Source organism: Adiantum capillus-veneris, chromosome 4 (genome assembly GCF_014529385.1).
Source record: "Adiantum capillus-veneris isolate H3 chromosome 4, ASM1452938v2, whole genome shotgun sequence".
Lineage (NCBI taxonomy): Eukaryota > Viridiplantae > Streptophyta > Polypodiopsida > Polypodiales > Pteridaceae > Adiantum > Adiantum capillus-veneris.
The window spans coordinates 138,858,473-138,881,221 of record NC_140934.1 but is presented as its reverse complement, the minus strand read 5'-3'; the positions used below and the strand labels follow the sequence as shown (position 1 = coordinate 138,881,221).

Here is a 22,749-nt window from a genome sequence, read left to right as displayed (position 1 = left end):
AACATGTAGTATGGTATGATATCGTAGCCATTCTCATCACAAAATTTGGTGAGAGTGACTTCATTGACGCATACATCCAATGTAGCCAAAATTTGAGACCATTCTAGGGGTTCGAGCTTCTCTTCAGGAAAAGGTTCTCGTATATAGGCATCGTCTTTCAAGACCCTCTCTAGTGTCCTTTCATCGTGGTCAAATTCACTACATTGAGATGCTCCACACATCCATATCTCTTTTTTCTTACAAAGCCACGTTGGGACTTCTGATCCACTAATGGTGGCTGAGTCAAATTCTTCCACAGGGGTTCTCGTGACATCATGGTAGCTATGATTTTTCATGTTTACGCGTGTAGTAGTTTCAGCATGTCTTAGATACAAATAATCATACCCCCAATCCTGCACCATTTCATTTTCGCTCTTCGTTCTTTCCAAGGATTATCACGACTGACGCTAGACTTGTCAGTCTTGATTTCTTCTTGATTTTGATCGTTACTCTTGGGTTGATTGTCATTTTTCCTTGCTTGGGCTCTCGTCAAGACCTTAACAGGAATCCGAGTTTCGTTTTCTGACCCTCCACTGGATGGTAGCGCTCCCAATATATTTAAGGTAGTTTTTGCTCCTTTGCTCGAGTTTTTAGGGCAATCAGGGATCAAGTGAGTAATTCCACACTCCGTGCAATATGCATTGACCCTAATGATTTCGTTATGAGGGCAGCCCCTCAGCCAATGGTCTCCTCCACACTTGTAGCATGGTCCTTTCGGCTGTTGAGGTGATCATGGGGCTCCTCTTTGTTGGTGTGCAAGTCTTTGCCCGCTCATGCCTCCGTTGGCTATGAACAACAGTGTTCTTTCATCCAGGCTATATCGTCCTTCTCCCGCTTCCTGTGCAGCAGTTGGTGGTCCTGTATTTCCTATCATGCTCCATGGTTCTGGTGTAGGTGGTTCGTCCGGTGGATAATAGACAGAGTTCGCTGCATATCCATTGGGCTTGTCGTAGTATGCATGCATAGGTACCAAAGCCTTCTCGTCCGACTCAGTTATCGTGGGTGCGTATCTTATGCTGACTGGTCGTAATCCTGGTAGAGGTGGTTGTTGTCCCAACACTGGTTGTGGTCTTTCTATGCCTACAGGTCCTGGTAGGTTTCCTGTTTGATATCTAGGCATCGGTGGGACTTGAGGAGATGTCACCTGAGCTTGCGGAGCATATGGTCGTTCTCTCACATACCCCTTGTTATAATAACACTCCTCCGTCCCATGGTTTGTCCATTTTTGTTCAATCGCACACCATTTTGGTTGTTTAGCTTGTGGTTTGGAATACTAGTTAATCTTTTTAAGCACTTCCTCTACAAGTTGCTCTTGGCTTACCGCTACTTCCCCCTTCAGTGTTGTCTTAGTAGACTTGCCTCCGCTTTGTTGTGAGGAAGAATCATCGTCAAGATCCTTGAACTCACCCTCTTTGTAGACCGCACAATTGTCCACAAGGTATAGAGCTTCCTTGGTTAAATCATTCAACGTAGTGCTCCTTTTCATATGTAAGTCCTTTTGAAGATCTGCATTCCTTAGTCCTTGGATAAATATAAGCATAAGTCTGGACTGAGTTGGCAGTTCTTCCACGGGATAGAACTTAACATATCTTTTTAATTGGAGGGTGGCCTTCTGCACGGACTCTCCATCTTTCTGTTTGAATTTATAGATTTGCGAGACTGTATTATGAGCTATCCCCCTTTGTGAAAATTCCTCGATAAACTCGTCAAACACTTCCTCCATAGACTCAAAGTCTCTTCGCTCCACCGAGTCAAACCATGTAGCCGCATCATCCTCTAAGGTTAAACCGAATCCTGCAAATTGGGTAGGAAAGTCTAGCACCTCTTCAGCTCTAATTACACACACAAAGGTTGCTACATGATCTCTTGGATCCCTGCTTCTCGTATATTTCTTGTTTACCCATTTTTGCACTTGAGAAGGTCTAATTCTACGATGGTCTCCAAATCTCATCATGGGATCTCCCCGTCCTAATCGATATACCTCCTTTGGTCTCCTGTAGTGGCCAGGTTCCTCTCCCAATGGTGCTCCTAATCCACAATGGTGCTCCTAATCCCCGTCCTAGTCGATATACCTCCTTTGGTCTCCTGTAGTGACCAGGTTCCTCTCCCAATGGTGCTCCTAATCCTAGTCGATATACCTCCTTTGGTCTCCTGTAGTGGCCAGGTTCCTCTCCCAATGGTGCTCCTAATCCATAATTTCTAGCAGTTCTCGTGAGAGATGGTTCATCTCTCCGAACTCATTCTCGGGGTGTTCTTCCAAGCTCAGTTGACCCCTGAGTCTTTGGCTTACTCTCTCCTTGATACTGTGCATAGAGTGGTGGTTCTTGTAAATCCCTTAACCCTCGTGCGGTTTAATAACCCAATCGGGTTCGGTCTTGTTCTAATGTAGCACTCTGTCAAAGCCATGCCTGTAGTGATGGCTGAGTAGCTGGTTGGTCCTGGTAGTTGGACGTCGGTGGTCGGGTAGAATGTGAGGTAACATCATACTCTTCTGAAAAGGGATTAGTCAACTTGCTAGGGGTGTAGGTGGCTCTTGGTACCTCGTTGGGGCCATAGGTTGATGCTCCCGGAACTGTTGCCTTTTCAACCTCTTCTGGGAGAATACGTTTGTATTCTCGTCCGTATCTGTCAACAAAAACAATATCCTTCCCCATAGCAGTTTCATAAGAAAATAAGTAAAGAACCTTGTCTTTGCTTAATTCATTTGGGTAGGGTTACTTGCATCGAAAGTAAGAGAATATTCCCTCGCTTTCGTGCTTGTAAATCCCTACATTATCATTATAGGTTGGGACCCTGGTTGTTTTCTTATCATACATAAAAAGCGCTCCAGGTCGATCAATGTTAGGAGGCGGTTCTTGGGTTTCTGAAACCATTTTCCCTTTTGCCACGTTATCCCCATATCTGTTGTAATCGTCAGGGTTACTCACTATCAGATAGTGGTTTCCCTTTTCGTCTCTAAATCTGTCTCCATCATCGTAGACTCGAATTATCTCTAGTCTCTGAGCCGGTCTTTCTTCAATACAAATACACTTGCGTCCCCGATAGTCAGAATAGACTACGGCTCTCCTCGAGTTAGTTCCTTCCAAGAAGATTATAGTGAATTGGGTTTCGTTTAAAGGATGTATGGAGGTGCTCCCTCCTGGAATTGGTCCTTCACCGTTGAAACCTACTAGCTGTTGACTCCCCATCATGAAGAAGGACTTTTCCAACGAAGTGTCAGTATCACTACCCTCTTCAATGATTGGTGCCAATGGGTCTAGTCTCGTCTGAGTTACACTCTCTTCTGTGGATGTGGTGCTAATTTGACTTTTGACACTTTTAGCTCCCGACTTAACAAAGGCTCCTAACCTTAAATACATAAGAATGAAAGTTTTGTTGCAAACTTAAAGCTTACCTGGACTCCTTCTTCCTGTATAGCTTTGTGATGACCTCCTTCTGGGATCTACACAAGGATGGTTAGTCTGTTCACAAGTGTTTTCCCTGAATTACCAAAAAATCTTTCAAGTATATACAGCAACCACTTGGTCAGTCTTCTGGTGGTCCAATTTCAATTATGAAATGACGGCTAGGATCTATATAGAGAGTATGTCCTAGCAGTATAGTCACAAATTGCAAAGAGTGTCTGATTCACTACTTCCTTAGTCTATCGCGATAGACTGACAGTTTGCTCTGGCACAAGTCAATTCAAAATTGTGACTTTACCCTTGAGTTCCAGTTACCCTCTATAGCCTATCCCCCAAGTTTTGTGAAGTTTGGACACTTGGGTTGGGTTTTGGTCCCATTTTAGTATTTCACTCGGAGCTTGATTCTCTATTTGACCCTCAGCTTGACCTTCAGTGATCTAAATGCCTTGAATTTTGGTGTGTCTGCTATTTAGGCCCTGATAAAGCTCTCCCTAGGGAAAATTTGAAAGAAAACTTCACCAGCATAAATTTCCTTGGTCTATCGCGATAGACTGAGCACTTTCTCCATTTTCAGCTTTTTTTCCAAAGTTTTCTCCACCGTTGGTTTAGCCTCCCCTTGTGTAGATCATTGACCAATTTTGGCACTGTTTGGACATTTGGTCCAAGACTTCTTGCCCTTGTCTCTGAATTCAGACTCCAAACACCAGTTTTGAAGTTTTGGGATCAAAATTGGTGTTCAAATTCACTCAATTTTTGTGAGTACCCTTGTATTGATGTGTTAAGCTTGTGGTATAAGGGTTTTTTGCTTGTTGCTAGACAAACACCACCTTCACCAGTCTATCGCGATAGACCAGGCAGTGAGCAATGGGGACTTAATTTTTGTCTGTTTTTGCATAGTCTTGTTCCCTGTGTCCATATAAGTCTATCCCCCAAGTTTTGTGAAGTTTGGACTTATTTTGACCTCAAACTCAATCACTTCACAAATTTCACTTTTCTCTGACAATTCACAACTCCATTGCACTTGAAGTGATGCAAATTTGATGACACTGCATCTTAAACTTGTGCACATCAGTCATACCTCATGACACAGCCAGTTTACCCTTGGCTAATGGTTATATCTCATCTTGGCCTCTTTAGGTTCACTTAGTGTTTCCATATGACAATCACTTGTTTCTTTTTTTTGTTTGTTTTTTGCGGTTTTATAGCGTGTTTCTACTCTATTTCTTCACAAATATAACAAGCACTCAAAACCAAAAACCATAACTCCACATTATCCTATTTAACTAAATCTAACTAGTCACAGACCTTCGACAAGACACAAGCTTCCTAGCTATCCACTAGACCTCAGGATACTCTATCTTGGATCTTGTTCTAAAAGTTTAAGCTCTCTCTAGTCAAAACTAAAATAAGCTAACCATCACACGAGTGATGTAGATCTCCCTACTTAAGGTCTTGTGTCCCTGGTAGCGGCGCCAATGTTTTAGGGCAAAACTACTCCCCTGTTCATACTCACAAGCACGACACAGGCAACATACTTATCATCCGATGACACGACTAACCCGTAGGTGCACGTAGGCAATCTCGTTAGCTTGCCAGGCTGAGACCAATCTACACATACGCACTTTTATGATGCATCAATCACTAACCCTGGTAGAATGCAACCCACTCTATCCCTAAACGCTCACAACACCGTTTACACGTCCAATGAACTCGGAATCGCATCAAACTTACTAGGCATCATCCTCTCACTAGGACATACTTACCTATAAGTCTAATCTCACCAGATTTGAACCCTAGCTATCTCGAATACTGTCGCGATAGACCAACATGTCATAATCCAAAAGTGGGCGAAACTTAAGTTTATCAATATATATGTGTAGCTAATCTCTTTCTCATTCCATGAAGCAATTGATTATTGAAAACAGACACCGTTTGTGCTACTTACAAGCAAAACAAGCTCGAGGAAGAATCGATCGCGATCAACTCGAAACGGCGAATGAGTGGCGTGGGCGCGTAGCTCTCGGAGAGACTACCGCGATGGTGTGGTCGCGTCATGAATCCGGTGAGGGAGAAGTGCGTAGCGAAGAGGATAAGACACACTCACTCTCTCCCTCTCCCTCTCAGACTCGTACAACACAGGTTTAATATTCAAAAAATGTTTTCCAAAAAATGGTTCTAAGGTGACTTTTATACTTTAGTCACCTTAGCTCAAAAATGTACATGGGGTTCTCTTGCTCATGATTACAAAGTGGGAATAAATTTGAGTCCTAACTAACTGACTAATATTTACATAATCTAGACGAATGGATCAAAACGATAAGACGTCTTTGACATAAAAAATGGAATTTGATATGCTTTACAAGATGGGCTCATTACAATAGTTGGACCAATGGGGCTCCAACACCATCATGCTGGAAGAACCAACCATCATGAAAGCGTTTCTATCAAAGAGTCATCTCCTTTGCCATACTTGTCTCCTTCTACTCTGACAAATGTTGAAAAAGTTACTTACATGCCAACTGATTATTCAAGTGCTAAAGTGTGTGGCCAAGATTCAAATGTAGAATCTCTTTCTTCTACCTTTATCACAAGCATGCAAAAATCGACACAAGATATCTCAAATGGCATTGATGATTCAATAATGGATACATCCAACCTTTTGGAGGAGGATCAATTTCTAGTCCGAGCAGACGAAGCTTTTGTGCAACATGACTCTATGGAGAATGAAGACCTTGAAGGTAACCTTGATCTTATGGAATGTTCTGAGAGTGTATCTTGTTTAAAAGAAGAGGGTGAAGAAGAAGATGAAATCATAGGTGGGGAGATCATAGAGCACATTTATCATAAAGAGAGGATTGTGTACATGGAATGATTGTGTACATGGAATGCCAACTCCAAAACAAAGTAGAAGAGTGTGAGTTGAATCCATGTGAGGATAATCTTCAAGAAGTATTTGAGGATGTTGAAAAGCATTGGTATGACCCATGTATATTAAGCATGGAGGAACCTATCATGCAAGAAGCCAAAGTTTTCACAAAATCAGACAGTAATCCATCAACCTTTGAGGTGGTACAATGTGATGAGTTACAACCTTGCCAAAGGGGGGGGCTTAGAAGGGGATGAAGAACATGGGAGAGTAGTAAAAAATAAAATCAGAAAAGGAAACTATCAGAAGGGTATCATTCTCTCCAATGGTGTTTTAGTGGGTGGCTCTTCATTCATGGGACAATCTCTTAGCAAGAAAATACAAACTTTGGAAGCCCCAATCATCTTCACATTGGGTTTCACCTCTTCAAAGTCAACTTCTCCTCTCTTCACATATACCTTTCATCGGGGGCACCATACCCTCGTAAGTGGAAGAGGACATGAATACTTGGTGATGAACGGATGTTTCCAAACCTTCTTCATTTGGTTCTTTGGTGTATGGAGGTCGCACATTGTGATGCTTCTGGTCTTCATCATAGATGAAAAACTTGTTGATTGCTACATGTGGATATTTCATCAATCAGTACCAAAATCTATTCTCTTCCAATGTGTTGGAAGCAATAGAAACCCTCGTCTATTATCTACTTATGTAGTGGTAAACTATTTTCAATATCTTCCAATAGCAGTTGGAAGCATGGATCAAGCTTTCCTAAATCATAAAGGTCATAGAATTTTTGACTTGATGAGCCTACTCAGGTTGAATGAATTTTATGAGCTATAGTTCAGGAATATGCTCATACAAGATCTTGAAGATCGTAGCAGATACATCAACTTTACATAAGAGGAAGAGCAACCAATCTTTTATATCACATTCATAGTGATAGATGCAATAATGGACAACAATAAAATCTACAAGTTTCTTCAACAGAAATCAGTAAGTGATTCCATACCATACATCTGTCTTTGGGAAAGATATTTCAAGATCTTTGATCCTGGGAGGTGCTTATGGAAACTTTCTCAATGGAGGAGGTTTACTCAGCCACTTCATTACATCCTGCTATTGGCTGTGAGAACCTTTCATATCACACAAGGTTTTTTAATCATACAACAAAGGTTCTTCAAAGATGAGAGCAGACAAAGACAGACGTTACACAATCTACATGTTGTATGGTTGGATAAATGGTACATGAATGTACCATTATCTAAGGGGGGGGGCTAATGATAGCCATTTTTTGGCTTTCCATAATTGCCATAGTAAATTTACTTCCTCACCCTATCAAATCACCGAAACACTGTGGCTATCCCTACCATTTCACTGTACATAGGCGTGTGTGAGTTAGGGGACTTTCCCCATATTTTCTTAAAAAACCTCCATTAGCTAGTCACTGGGCTAGTTGAATCAAAAAAAAAATAAAAATAAAAAATAAAAAAATTATAAGTATATTATGGCCCATTTGTGTGTAAATATTTTATTGTATATAGGGCCTAAATAAAAGGATTTTTCATAATTATTTTGGTATTTATTTAAATATTTCTACCTAGGGTGGGTTATTTATGCTATGTACATTGACTCACCATTACCATATTTTTTCTTACCATTTTGCATACTCTTTATTCCATATAAACATAATTTCATGCAAGCTTCTCTTATTTTTGGTGTAACTTCATCCCAACAAAAATCCAAAAAAACTAGTTCTATTTATGTGTATATTTTTTCACTATTGTGATTTTTTCCTTCCTACATCTATTCCCTATTACTCTCATAAATTAGACCACCAAAAATACTCATCTTTTTATGGTAGACTTATAATGAGAGAGATTTATTTTGACCCCTTTATATTTTTCCACCTATATTATTTATATTTGACATGTACATATTTTTTGAGACCCCTCAATATTTGATTTTCTTAGTTGTACTCTTCACTTATATCATGATCTCAATAATATCTTCAATTATAGACCTACCAAATAAGGTCAAGGGTATGTGGAATGCATGCATGCACCATGGGGGGCTCACTCTTGGAGGTATTCAAAAGAATCATCCAAAGAAGGACCTCACAAGGACTTTGTGCAGTGGAAAAAACAGTCGGTTTTGTTGAATTTTAAAAGATCACATGCTCTCCGAATTTGAAAAGGTGATACAAACAAACGTTGTAGCTCATGGGCTGAACTTTCACCTCAAATGTTTTCATATTTTTTTGAGCTACGAGCTGTGAGCTATGATTTTATTGGTGGACGCCAGTTTGCCCATGCTATGCAGCCACACTCCCTCTTCCACTTTATCATTTTCCTCTTTCACACACACTTCTCCACTCACCATCCCCACCTCTCTCACCACTCCTCTCTGCACCCTACTCACCTTCTTCTCAACCTTGAAGAATAAGAGAAACCATGGTGAGCTCATGTCTCCTACACACACTTCCATTCCAAAATTGACCACCTAGTATCATTTTTCCTCATCCATATTACCCATATCTATCAAAAAACCACAAAATTTAGCCTCTTCTCTTGAAAGACAGCATCATGGTGATTGATTACTCATGTTCACTTACCTTGGCTCCCAAGGAAGGTCAAGAGTGGAGAAAAAACGTACCATCAAAGCTAGTGGACCGTCAACAAGCGTCAAAATTGACCCTACTCAAGACACTTGGAGCATCAACATTGTAAGAAATCCATATTTTCTTACCTATTAAGAGTTTTTTCTTCCTTATTTGTATCCTACTTGGATACTCCCATTGTAAATATCCAATTCCATTTGTAAATCAATAAAAATACTAACTCTACTAATTTACTAACACCAACCTACTATGAAAAGTCATATCATCTCCACTTCTCTCCTCTCTCTCTTCTTCATCTATCCACACCAACTTCTTGATAATTCCAAGCAAAATAAATTAGATAAGTGCTGAAAATCTAACCCAACCATGGTTAGAGGAGTAACCCTAGCCCTCAAAATTGCTATAAAAGGAGGGTGTAGCTAGCACAAAAGGGGGGGAGTCATAAGCAAGAGCACTATGCTATAGCTTGAGCAGCCAAGCTCAACCTCTCTAGAAGGAGCTCTTGAGTGGAAGCTCATTGTCTTATGTATATGCATGTGTTGTATTAGGGGTGATTAGTAAGGGAGCTCTATGACATTGTAAGAGAGAGTGATCATTCAATTGAGAGTAGGAAATCTATCATTTCTTTTACTAGTGTAACCCCAACAATTGAGGGTGGATTTGGACTAAGCTTGGATAGTTTGTCTCTCTTCCAACATGAAGTATTGGACAACAATGATGTGTAAGTGTCTTGGTGTTTTCATTAAGTTCTTGATAGCTTGTCTTTGGGTGTTGTCATCAATTTAGCCATAAATCCCACATATTGTAAGAGGGAGACAGGGTGGAGAGGACTCCCCTGGCCTTAAGACAGTGATTGGGGTGGCTTTTCTTGTGATGTGTTGTGGTGTCATTTACTCAAGCTATGTTGAAGAAATACTAATTTCACTTTGATTGGTCATGACAGATTTGTAAGAAGGTATTAATGCAACAAGCACCCCTCCCCCTTCTCTCTCTTTCTTACATATAAAATTGTGTTTGCTTGATCATTGCCGATACATTTCAAAGCAGCCCGAGCACTCTCTCTCTCTCTCTCTCTCTCTCTCTCTCTCTCTCTCTCTACGCGTCCTAGTTCGCATCCAAAACTAGGTGGTGCCCCAAATTGGTGTAGGGTTAGGGAGTGTGATTGTTGTTTTTTTTTCTACCCCAACCCAATTGAGTAGCACGAGAGCCTAGAAGAGTGCTTAGAGGCCACTCTTCTTGTTGCCCGCCCCGGACCGCCTCACTATTCTACATACCCTAGACACATGGAAGCACTATCTCTTGGAGGCTCCATTCATCCTAGGCATGGATCACAAAGCCTCCAGAACTTCATGACGCAAACCAAGCTTTCCGAAAAACAAATGAGGTGGATAAATTTTCTTTCGCAATTTAAATTTCATATTGCTCACATTGCTGGCAAGCTTAATCAACTTTCACAATGAGCAAGGGTAAGTGTGGTGTCTATTGCAGCTCACAATGACCTAGCTTTTATGATAAATGAGTATGCTACTGACCAAGACTTTAAGTACGTAACTACAGCCTTTGCATTAGGGAAGAAAAAAAAAGAGCCATTCACCTTGAAGGATGGTTATCTTTGAAACGGCAATAGGCTATGTGTTACTCACCAATACAATAAGAAATTCATGTATGAATCACTACAAGACGTGCTTAATAGTAGCGACGCTTATAGTGCGACGCTCAAAAATAAAAAAGCACGGCGTCGCTATAGGCGTCGCTATGAGCGTTCCTATATTACAAGTAACATAGCGACGCTCATAGCGACACATATAGCGACGCCGTCAGGGTTAAAAAAAAATGATCGAGAGCGTCCGAAAACTCAGATCTCAGATCTGAGTTTTCAACGCGTGCTCAAGCAAGAAGGTAACGCTCTCCCTCTCTCTCTCTCTTTCTTCTCCACACACACACACACACACACACACACACACACACACACGAGGAGAGGAAGGAGAGCCAAGTATGCTCCTTCCCTCTCCTCACTCTCATGTTTCCTTCCCCTCTTTCTCTCTCCTTCTCTCTCTCTCTCTCACACACACACACACACACACACACACACACGAGGAGAGGAAGGAGAGCTAGGTATGCTCCTTCCCTCTTCGCACTCTCATGGTCCCTTCCCCTCTTTCTCTCTCCTTCTGTCTCTCTCTCTCTCTCTCTCTCTCACACACACACACACACACACACACACATTGTGTTTGAGAGAGAGAGAGAGAGAGAGAGAGAGAGAGAGAGAGAGAGAGAGAGAGAGAGAGAGAGAGAGAGATAGAACAAGAGAGACAGAGAGAGAGCACAAGCATAAACAAAAAACGCACACACACATGCATAAACAAAGAAATCACACACACATTAAGAAAGGAAAAGAGAGAGAGAGAGAGCATGCATAAACCAAAAACGCGCACACACACATGCATAATCAAAGAATGCACACACACATTGAGAGAGAAAGAGAGAGAGAGAGAGAGAGAGAGAGAGAGAGAGAGAGAGAGAAGAAGAAGAAGAAGAAGAAGAAGAAGAAGAAGAAGAATAAGAGAGTCTTAACATCGTAGGAAACTATCCCAAGAGATCTTAAATTTCTAGTCAACAGGAGTTGAACTCAAGACATGTTATTCATAAGGGAAATGGCATAACCAATCCATCACACTTTGGTGATAGAAAAGTTATAAGTTATACCATTTTCTCCTTTTTTTATTGGCATGCACACACACCCACACACACACACCCGAGAAGAAGAGAGTTTAATTTAACGTCATAGGAAACTAATTAAAGAGACCTAAAAATCTAGCCGACGAAGAGTTGAACTCAAGACTTTTTATTCAAGAGGAAAATGGCATAACCAATCTACCACACTTGGGTGATAGAAAGGTTATACCATTTTTCTCTTTTTATTGGCACACACACACCCACACACACACCCACAAGAAGAAGAGAGTTTTAACATTGTAGGAAACTATCCCAAAAGACGTTAAAGATTAGGTTAGATATAGACTTACGTTAAATTAGATTTAGGTTTATTTAAGTTAAATTAGATTAGATTTAGGTTTATTTTTAGTGAGATTTATGTTTGATTAGATTTAGGTTTATTTACATTAGATTTAGATTTACGTTATATTAGATTAGATTAAGGTTTATTAATTTAGGTTTATTTATGTTATATTAGATTAGATTTAGGTTATTTAAGGTTAGAAGAAATGGCGAGAAAATTTCCTTCGCTCACAGCCTCAACAGTCCATGTGGACCAACAATTCCACCTGCATGTTCGACTGCTGCTACCATACAATAAGCCATCATGTTCAGCTGATGGAAGAGCAAATTGAGCCTACACAGAAATTAGTGATGCAAGATGACGATTCCAAGGGTTACACACACACACACACACACCACATCTCGTCAAATCTAGATTAAGAATTAAGTGCCTTGATCAGACATCAGCTACATTGCAAGAATGGCCTACCTGCATGCTACAAACAAAGATCTAGTGTAAGATGTTAAGATGCTGTGAAATGCTATAGCTAGAGAAGAGGCAAAGGGGTTTTTTCCACTACATGCAGTATCATGTAGACGTGGGTGTGTAGATTTCTTGTACCCACAAATATAGGCATTGATCAATAAAGACGAGATTATAACCCGGTGGTTTTGATCTCCGTGCACCTCTAGACTGAGGTGTGTGGGGATTGGACATGACTAGAGAATGTGAGGTAGTTTACAGTGTGAACAAAGAGAGAGAGAGAGAGAGAGAGAGAGAGAGAGAGAGAGAGAGAGAGAGAGAGAGAGAGAGAGAGAGAGAGAGAGAGATAAAAGACGAAGAAAGCCAAAAAAGGATTAAATTTGTTGTCCAAGTTATAATATTTTTACCCTCATTATGAGTAGTGATGAGGATGTGGAGCCGTCCAACCGAAACACCTATCTCTCAACGAGGATTTTATATCCTTGTAACCATTGCAAGTATGCTGTGTGACGGACGAGAGGCGTTTCTTTTCAGCATGTCGCGAATTTGGCGAGTTCGATCCATCTATTATAGATCGAGTTGTTGCCAATTATAACTCGTCGAACTCTGACGCTGGCCAACATGTAGCAATCTTGCAACCCAATAGACGTGTTCACAGGCGCTTTGTTCAAGCAGCATATGTGAGGCCACAAAATGTAGCCTCTGACAGCTCGGGGAATGATCATGCATACCACATTCCCAACGAGGCAATGTTTGAGCCCGAGATTGATGAAATGATCGAGACGATCATGGATTCAGAAAGGCTTTTCTATGATGATATGAAAAGTGAAGCCGATACGCCATTGTATAATGGAGCACGTGTGTCTAGATTGAAAGCGCTCCTGGTTCTTCTTAACATGCAGACAAAGTTTGGATGGAGTGACACTAGCGTCACAACGCTTTTCAGGTGATCTATTACAATTAGTTTACTTTAACAAAACTCTAAATGTATAATGATCTGATAGATTTTTACACAATTGTACCGTATTTTTATGTTGTGTAGATTGCTCAAAGAGCACATACTACCAGCCTACTGCTGATAATGTGATGCCAGATTCTCGAGAGGAAGCAAGAAAGATTTTGCGAAACTTGGGGATGGATTACAATTCAATCCATGCTTGTCCTAATGACTGCATTCTTTTTAGAGGGGAATACATAGACATGGAGAAGTGTCCGAAATGTGATTCCGAAAGATATCGAGTAGATCTCCACGGAACAAAAATTCCGCAAAAGGTTTTGCTACATTTTCCTCTGCTTCCTCGCATCAAGCATTTCTTCGAATGTAAGTCCATGGCTGCCCTAGCATCATGGCATGAGGAGAATAAATCTTTGGATGGTGTGATACGGATTCCTGCAGATTGTGCAGCCTGGAAATATATAGATGGAACATGGTCGGATTTTGCCAGGGAAGCTTGAAATTTGCGCTTAGGCCTGGCTATGGATGGCGTAAATCCATTTGGTCAAAGATCAACATCTTACAGTGTATGGCCCGTTGTCATCGTCAACTACAATATTCCCCCATGGTTGACTACGAAGAAGGGGCACCTGTGGCTAAGCTTGATTGTGCCGGGGCGATATAAAGTGAAGAATATGGATGTGTATCTTTGTCCACTATTGGAAGAGCTACAACAATTGTGGATTGGCATAGAGGTGGTGGATATGAGCCGACACACAGGTCGACGGAATGCTTTGATCAGAGGCATTCTAATGTGGACCATGCATGACTATCCCGGACTAACAGAATGCTCAGAATGCTCAGGTGAGGAGTTTCTTTCTTCTTTGTCACTTCAGCCCCCAACAGAGACAGTGGTACGTGGAGCGTCATCGCTCTGGCGCACCATCACGCGTTCCTACTCCATCTGCATCTCCCTCTGTTTCAGAGTCCTCAGTGCGCTCCGAAGGTTCGGTGTCGACGAGATGATCTTCACACTCGTCTAGGAACCAGCGCTTTAGTGGTGGCGGTGGTGGTTGTTTTGGGGGTGGCGCCACCGATGCCTCGACACCGCCTCGTGTTCGATGAGGCTCTTTACCCTCCCCTTCTTTGCCCGTCCCGACACCACCCACGGCATCGCCATCGACACCAGGTTTTGCGCGGCTGACTCCCGTTCCCCGTAGCTACACACCACTAGCTACTCCTCCAGGAGTCACTCCAGTGGACACTTGTCGCTTCGAGGCTCAGACTCCACTGGAGACACCTGGCGTCCGTACCCCTGTTGACACGCCGCTAGCGACCCATGCTGAGACACCCAGGTTCACGCGTCAGCGGCAAGAGGTCTTGTCATACTCCGTCGACTTCAATGGCGGCATCATCTTGGATGATGACGGCAAGAAGGTGATTTCGCACATGCGCGGTCTTTGCTCTTAGGTGTTTAGACACTACATACTAAACACTGACGGGAGCAAAGCGAACCCGAACCCCCGACGGCCTCTAAAACATCGGGGACCGAATGGCGCGCCTCTAGCCTGTCACGGTAAAGCGAACAGGGGGCACCACCTAGCTTGAGCGGCTAGGACGCAAAAAACACACCACCATAACAAAGTTTTCATCCAAGAGAGATGGATGCTTGGGAGTAATGATAAAGAGGAAAGGGAATGAGATCGAGAGAGAGAGAGAGAGAGAGAGAGAGAGAGAGAGAGAGAGAGAGAGAGAGAGAGAGAAAAAGAGAGAGAGAGTGAGGGAGGGGGTATAGCGGCTTAGTACTTAGGCACCACAAAAGGATGGCGAATCCGCACACCCTTCACACATACACAAGCTCACTCCAAACACAAGACTAGGTGGCGATTCCGCACACCTCACATGGGCAAAACATTGCAAGAAAACATACTCACAAAACCTCAAGCTTTATTTAGAGAATAAGGCGATGAAATGGGGAGCATAGGGTAGGGGAATGAGAATGGAGAGCGTGGTAGAGCACATGGCGGATAGGTGGGAGTTGATGGCAAAGACTCGCACGAGGGTTATGGACATCATCCTTCATTTAGTTTCCCTTCATCTTCCATAGCCCAAGGGTGTAGAGGTCATGCTCAAGACGAGCATGGTGATTGCGGTGATGGTGATGGTGTGGGTGTGTGTGTGTGCACTAGGCACACACAGTGCATAGTGTACTCTTTGGTGATGGTGTGTGTGTGTGTTTAGTGTGATGGTGACCCCTCTTTATATAGGGGAGGATGGGGGAGAAATTCTAGAATTTAGAAATGAAGAAATCATTATCTACATAGGCCATGTGACTGTGGGCTCCACTTGTCTGGCTGTGTGTATATGTGCCAGAACAGCAGTCTCATGAGAGAGAGATTAAGGGAGAGAGATGGGTTGATGAAAAAAAGTGAGAGGTGACATGGAGAATAAAGTAATTACAAGAGGGGAGAGAGGGGAGTGGTGTTCAGAGGTGAATCTGTGTGCAGATGTGTGTGGACACAAGAAAAATCAGGTAACCACCGGGTGGGGATGGGTCTGTGGGCACCTTTTTCAGTGAAATTGAGTGTGTGTGAGTGTGGGGGAGGTTATTTAGCTACAAGACAAGAGACATGGCGCCCTTTAGAGAGAGAGGGGGGTATTTGGGTCATGGGATATGATAAGAGAGAGAAAGGGGGGGTGGGGTATACTATTTTGGAAGATAGCATAAGTTGCATGTGAGTTAGGGTGCATTATTGGTGAGTTAGAATGCATTATTGGTGAGAGGTGGGGTAGCTTGAGGGGAGAGAGAAAGGAGAAAGGACAAGGGGAAGAAAGAGGGGGTTGACCTTTTGAGTGGAGGAGAGGAAAAGGGACACACGGCGGGGCAACAGTGAAGAAAAAGGAGGCAAGGTGGGGATGGGCTGCCCTGCAGGCATGAGGTGGCCAATTTTACCTTTCTCATATATTTACATAATCATACTTTATTTTTTTCTTACTTTTTCCAATGCCTTTTATCACTCCCTTCCTAAGAGGGGGTTTTCATGGGGTGGGGACGAGAGAAGAGGGGTATGGGAGCTTGGCTTGTGAAAAGCCCCCATCATTAGCCCTCCCCTTTTGGATAGAGGCATTCATGTCTCTAGCTCATCTGTTTCTTCTTCCGCTTAGCTGTAGGATCCGATATCGAGTTGCCTTCTGAACTAGCCATTCCATTTGGCCATTGGTGAGATTTCTGGGATATTCATGAATCTGTAACAGGTCCGAGTGATAACTTGTTCCTTGGAATAGTGTCGGTTGATTAAAGGGGAAGCCCATGGCTTCCAGAACTTTGTGCCAATGTCCTCGTGGATCCCAAGTGAAAAATAGGATCATTGTTTGCAGTGTCCGAACAATAAAATTTGCATGCCAAATTGGATCAAATTTGTAACCACCAGTAGCGAGAGGGGAAATGAGCATCTTGGCTCCTGCAAAGACAGAACTGAAAATTATGATTCCCAAGAGTGTACCAAGAATCCACCATATATGGCCGCCTTGTTGGTGTGGTGAGCTCAAGTTGTCTTCAAAGTCCTGCTTACTGCCATTAGAAAAAACTGCAAGCATATCATGCTGCTTTTGGGTGTGCTCAAACATGTCAGCTTCCTTTACTGATGCTAATAGCAAGCCACCTACCTTGCGGCTTAAATACAAGCATAATCCACTTACCTTTCTCCAAAGAGAGGATGCACTATTTGTAAAAAATTGTACCAAATTGCAAATGAGGTCTTTATTCTTGCATTCTATCAGACTTTTGTCTATCCATGGCTCCTTTGCTCTTATCTCCATGCTGATCTTCTCTCTATATGTTAGAGCAGCTAGCCATAGCCATAGGTCTGATGCATCCCATGGAAACACAATGCTGTGTTGTGGAGGAGTTTGGAACATCCTTAAAAGGTTGGCAACATATTGATCATCAAACTTACTCTGAACACCCTCACATAAACTGGAGGCATTACCCATATCCAAGTTTATAACACCCTTCAGTAGACTAGAGGCATTACCCATCTCCAAGTCTATAACACTACACAATAAAGTCTTGCTCGACTACCAAGCCTGTGGAGCAATAGCCAACTCCAAACCTTCAGTCATACTTACCTCTTCGTTATGGTCCTCAAGTGAAACTGCCTTGATGCAAGATTCCTTTAGCTTGCTACACTGTCCTGGGTCCATGCTGGTGCACAGGCTTCCGTTTTCAAAGCCCTCCCCTTTGCTTGATATGTTGTCCATCTTCTGCAAAGCCTTGCTAACAGGCTGGTTTTCCTCTTCTCTTGTATCTTTCATGACCTTTGCATTCCTCTTACTCTGACGAGGCCTAATCAACACTTTACACCTTCTTATCCTTACTGCCCAATGCTGTCGATTGATCGCTTTGGTGCCTATTTCATTCAAGGTTAAAGATGTACTCACATTTGTAACACAACTTTCTTGACTTACCTCCCCCACCTGGGTAGCATCTTTTGATTCTTTAACCTCTTGTTCTATTGCTTGAGTTCTTTGAATAGTCTTCTTACTTGATCCTTCTTCTGTTACACTCATTTTGACCTCTTCTGCAAGACTGATGATACTTGTTGTGCGGGTACCGATTGATGGTGGGCGTAGGATGATTGTAAGTGGTGATTGTGGTGGTGGTTGCATTGGTGATTGGCGTCGAATTGGTGTGGCCAGCTGTGGTTGCACCGCTGGTGGTGTGATTTGAACATGTGGGATTGGTTGCCTGAGTGGCGGAGGTCTTGCTCTTGGTGGAGAGATCGGATTCTGTCTCCCCCCTCTATTGAAATTCTGCCTCCTCGGGTGTGGGTAGTAGTACATTTTATGGCCATCTTCCCCGTAGTTGTAATAGTGGTACTCTGGGTTCTGCCTTCGTTGTCCTCTTCCTTGTTCTGGGTTCCTACCAGGTGTATGCCCTTGCTGCACCAGATGCACATATAAACTCTCTAGTTGGGTGGTGATGCGACTCAGCAGGTCTTGCTCTTCTGATGCCTCCTGTGGTTGGACTCTATGATTGGCTGTTGCAGTCACTGGGGTTGGTTGGGCCGAGCTTGTTTCCTCTGACTCGTTTACTCTTGCTTACATGCGTAGCTTCTTGTCTTTAAGGCGGGCTACTTCGACTGCCAACTCATATGTTGCAGGAAACCTTCCCTTTACCTTCTCTCTAAGCGACGACCATAGACCAGCAATGAAACGGTCCTTCTTTAGGAAATTAGGCGCTCCTTCACCTTCCTCCAGTGAGGCAACCCATCTCTCCCATAAGTCCACAAATTTAGACTCGTAGGTGGCATACTCCAGCAGTCCTCCTTGCTTTAATTCTGTCAGTAACTACCATAGCCTCTCCGAGGTTGTGCCTCTACCAAACCTCTTTACAAAAGCAGCCATTAACACATCCCATGCATTCTTGGTGGCCTGGGGCAATGCATTATACCAGGACTTGGCCTCTACTTTCATCAGTAGAGGAAAAATTCTAAGTCGTGAAGCGTCGTCATCTTTGTTGGAGACGATACAAACAATGTCGAAATCATCCAAAAAGTCGGTGGTGAGATCCTCTCCCTTCTTTCCACTGAACGTGGGGAAAGAAACACTTGCCATGGTAGTGACTTAGGAAATTAAAAACCTCTTTTTTTTTTTTACATTACATTAACAGTAGCGGCTCATAGCAGCTTTTTTACAGGGATGGGTGGATAGGTTAAAACAAGATAAAGATATAAACATTAAAGGAATGATGGTAATCTAATATGGGGAGAATGATAGGGTTCAGGGAATTGAGGATTTCTCCTAGTACCGTCGCACCGAATAGGTGTACGATCTGCTGTTGGTAGAAGACTTTCCTATCTACATAGATATTCACATGCATATGCTGCAAAAATCTGAACGGGAATGCCGTTGGCCCGTTTTCAATCATGCACAGAGGAGGAAATACTTACTTATACTCTTATCGTGCCAGTGTTGATGAGTCGGCACATCCACAAGAGGTCGTCGCCTTTCATGGGCTCTACCTTTCCTTCGTTGCTCAGCACGTACGGGGTGATGGCGACGCGTCTGACCACTCCCAGCCTCTTTGCTAACAACAACTGCAGGTAATTTCCATAGTCGGCGTGTTGCATGAATTCTACTCCATTCAGTTGCAACTCGTCCCCAGCCCACTGGGTTTCTCCCGTGGTAGAGAGCTTCTTCAGGATAAGTTGTACAGGGAGAGGAGGAAGATCCTCCACTCTCTTTCCAAAATAGCGAGAGCAGTAGCCGAACCACTCTTCTCTAGGACATGGGAATCTTCTTACCACTTCTTCTTCCCGATTGTCGAAGTGGATTGGTAGCACTCGCATGCGTCGTGAAAATCCGTAGGCGACCTTTCGCCGCTTAGCTTCGGATGACTTCCTCTTTGGAAAACTGAGTACAACCCGGCTTTCTGAGCTTGAAGCACTTGCTTGGCCAGATGCTTCTCCCTTCGGGGTCATGTGTTTCCAGACTGGCTTATCTTCTCCTTGCCTTTGTCTCGAGCAGCCCCTTTAGGCCACTTTGGAGTTATAACTTTGACTGTAGTTTTTTTAGGGAAAAGAGGTCTCACCGTTTGCTTGCCTTCCTTGATGTGAATGACTTCTTTGCGATGAATGTCGATGTAGATGACTTCAGCCCTTTCGCTGCCTTCATTGCTGGCACTCATTGACAGTGTGCCTTGGTTGACAACAGTGATGGCACTTCACCGACCTCCCACCTGATGCTCTCAATTTATACTTAGAACGAGCGACACGAGATGGAGAATTTACCTCTTGAATGCTGACGACACTGCAGCCTGGTAGTAGCACCTCAATGAAGGTGGCTAGTGCCTCCTTCGTCTCCTCTTCTTCCGTCCTCCAGTTAAAAAATTCCTTCAGCCATTCGTCCATGATTGATAGTGGGCGTCACTTTCAGCATTGTAAACTAAAGGGTCTTAGAAAGCCCTCCTCCGTGGGGGCACCAAATGACGGGAGCAAAGCGAACCCCGAACCCCCGACGGCCTCTAAAACATCGGGGACCGAATGGCGCGCCTCGAGCCTGTCACGGTAAAGCGAACAGGGGGCACCACCTAGCTTGACCGGCTAGGACGCAAACAACACACCACCATAACAAAGTTTTCATCCAAGAGAGATGGATGCTTGGGAGTAATGATGAAGAGGAAAGGGAATGAGATCAAGTGAGAGAGAGAGACAGAGAGAGAGAGAGAGAGAGAGAGAGAGAGAGAGAGAGAGAGAGAGAGTGAGGGAGGGGGTATAGCGGCTTAGTACTTAGGCACCACAAAAGGATGGCGAATCCGCACACCCTTCACACATACACAAGCTCACTCCAAACACAAGACTAGGTGGCGATTTCGCACACCTCACATGGGCAAAACATTGCAAGAAAACATACTCACAAAACCTCAAGCTTTATTTAGAGAATAAGGCGATGAAATGGGGAGCATAGGGTAGGGGAATGAGAATGGAGAGCGTGGTAGAGAACATGGCGGATAGGTGGGAGTTGATGGCGAAGACTCGCACGAGGGTTATGGACATCATCCTTCATTTAGTTTCCCTTCATCTTCCATAGCCCAAGGGTGTAGAGGTCATGCTCAAGATGAGCATGGTGATTGCGGTGATGGTGATGGTGTGGGTGTGTGTGTGTGCACTAGGCACACACAGTGCATAGTGTACTCTTTGGTGATCGTGTGTGTGTGTTTAGTGTAATGGTGACCCCTCTTTATATAGGGGAGGAGGGGGGAGAAATTCTAGAATTTAGAAATGAAGAAATCATTATCTACATAGGCCATGTGACTGTGGGCCCCACTTGTCTGGCTGTTTGTATATGTGCCAGAACAGCAGTCTCATGAGAGAGAGATTAAGGGAGAGACATGGATTGATAAAAAAAAGTGAGAGGTGACATGGAGAATAAAGTAATTACAAGAGGGGAGAGAGGGGAGTGTGTTTAGAGGTGAATCTATGTGCAGATGTGTGTGGACATAAGAAAAATCAGGTAACCAGCGGGTGGGGATGGGTCTGTGGGCACCTTTTTTCAGTGAAACTGAGTGGGTGTGAGTGTGGGGGAGGTTATTTAGCTACAAGACAAGAGACATGGTGCCCTTTAGAGAGAGAGGGGGGTATTTGGGTCATGGGATATGATAGGAGAGAGAAAGGGGGGGTGGGGTATACTATTTTGGAAGATAGCATAAGTTGCATGTGAGTTAGGGTGCATTATTGGTGAGTTAGAATACATTATTGGTGAGAGGTGGGGTAGCTTGAGGGGAGAGAGAAAGGAGAAAGGACAAGGGGAAGAGAGAGGGGGTTGACCTTTTGAGTGGAGGAGAGGAAAAGGGACACACGGCGGGACAAAAGTGAAGAAAAAGGAGGCAAGGTGGGGATGGGCTGCCCCGGAGGCATGAGGTGGCCAATTTTACCTTTCTCATATATTTACATAATCATACTTTATTTTTTTATTACTTTTTCCAATGCCTTTTATCACTCCCTTCCTAAGAGGGGGTTTTCATGGGGTGGGGACGAGAGAAGAGGGGTATGGGAGCTTGGCTTGTGAAAAGCCCCCATCAACACCTGTAATGAAGTATCGAATGAATTAAAAGACAGAGTCATCAGCATGCTTCATATGATGAGTTTCCCGTTCCAACACGGGATGACCGCTTCAATGAATATGTGATGAAGGTTCGAATGCGCGAATACTGCAAGCATAAGCGTTCCAAAGTGCAAAAAGCAATCAAGCTTGGGTAGAGCAGACCAAATTGGCTGGCCAAAGAAGATTGGAACCATGCAAAGAAAGAAGCGCGCGAGAATCCTGACAAGTGAAAGGAACAAAAGGAGGCAGCCAGAGCAAAAGTAGAGGCAGGGAGCTTGCACCACTTTGGGAGTGGCGGGTGGGCATCATTTGAGGTCAATTTTGTAAGTGTTTTTGTATCTATGTTCGATAGTTTAGGGTTTATGGGATTTGAAATTCTAACATAATGGATTCTTTGTATGTTTTGACAGTGGTCGTTTACAGGACGTGATCCCATACCGTACGAGCGTGAGTACGCAGGCAGGAAGGGCTTAAACGCCCTTATAGACATCCTGACTTCTCGTGGTGGCATGGTTAGTATTAGGCTTTATTCTTTTCGATTTATTGTATTATTTTATAAACGTCGCTATATGTTTATACTTACAAAAAGCTATCTTATTGTTTTTTTTTTGCAGAATCCGACAGATACGACGCTTCGACGCAATGAGATGTCTGATTAGACGATGTCAGTTTAGCCTAGCATTATTTTCTTTCTGTCATAGATTATGTATAATGAGACGACTTTTATACGTCTTTTTGAAAACCATGTATATTTTTTAAATAATGACAATGGTTTGTAACTATTACATTTGCAATGATTAACAA

At 43.2% G+C, this 22,749-nt stretch overlaps 1 pseudogene; it reads left to right on the top strand.

The window, feature by feature from the left end:
- The first annotated feature begins 744 nt into the window (after positions 1–744).
- Positions 745–22,331, top strand: LOC147460050 (uncharacterized; annotated as a pseudogene).
- Positions 22,332–22,749: the final 418 nt, after the last annotated feature.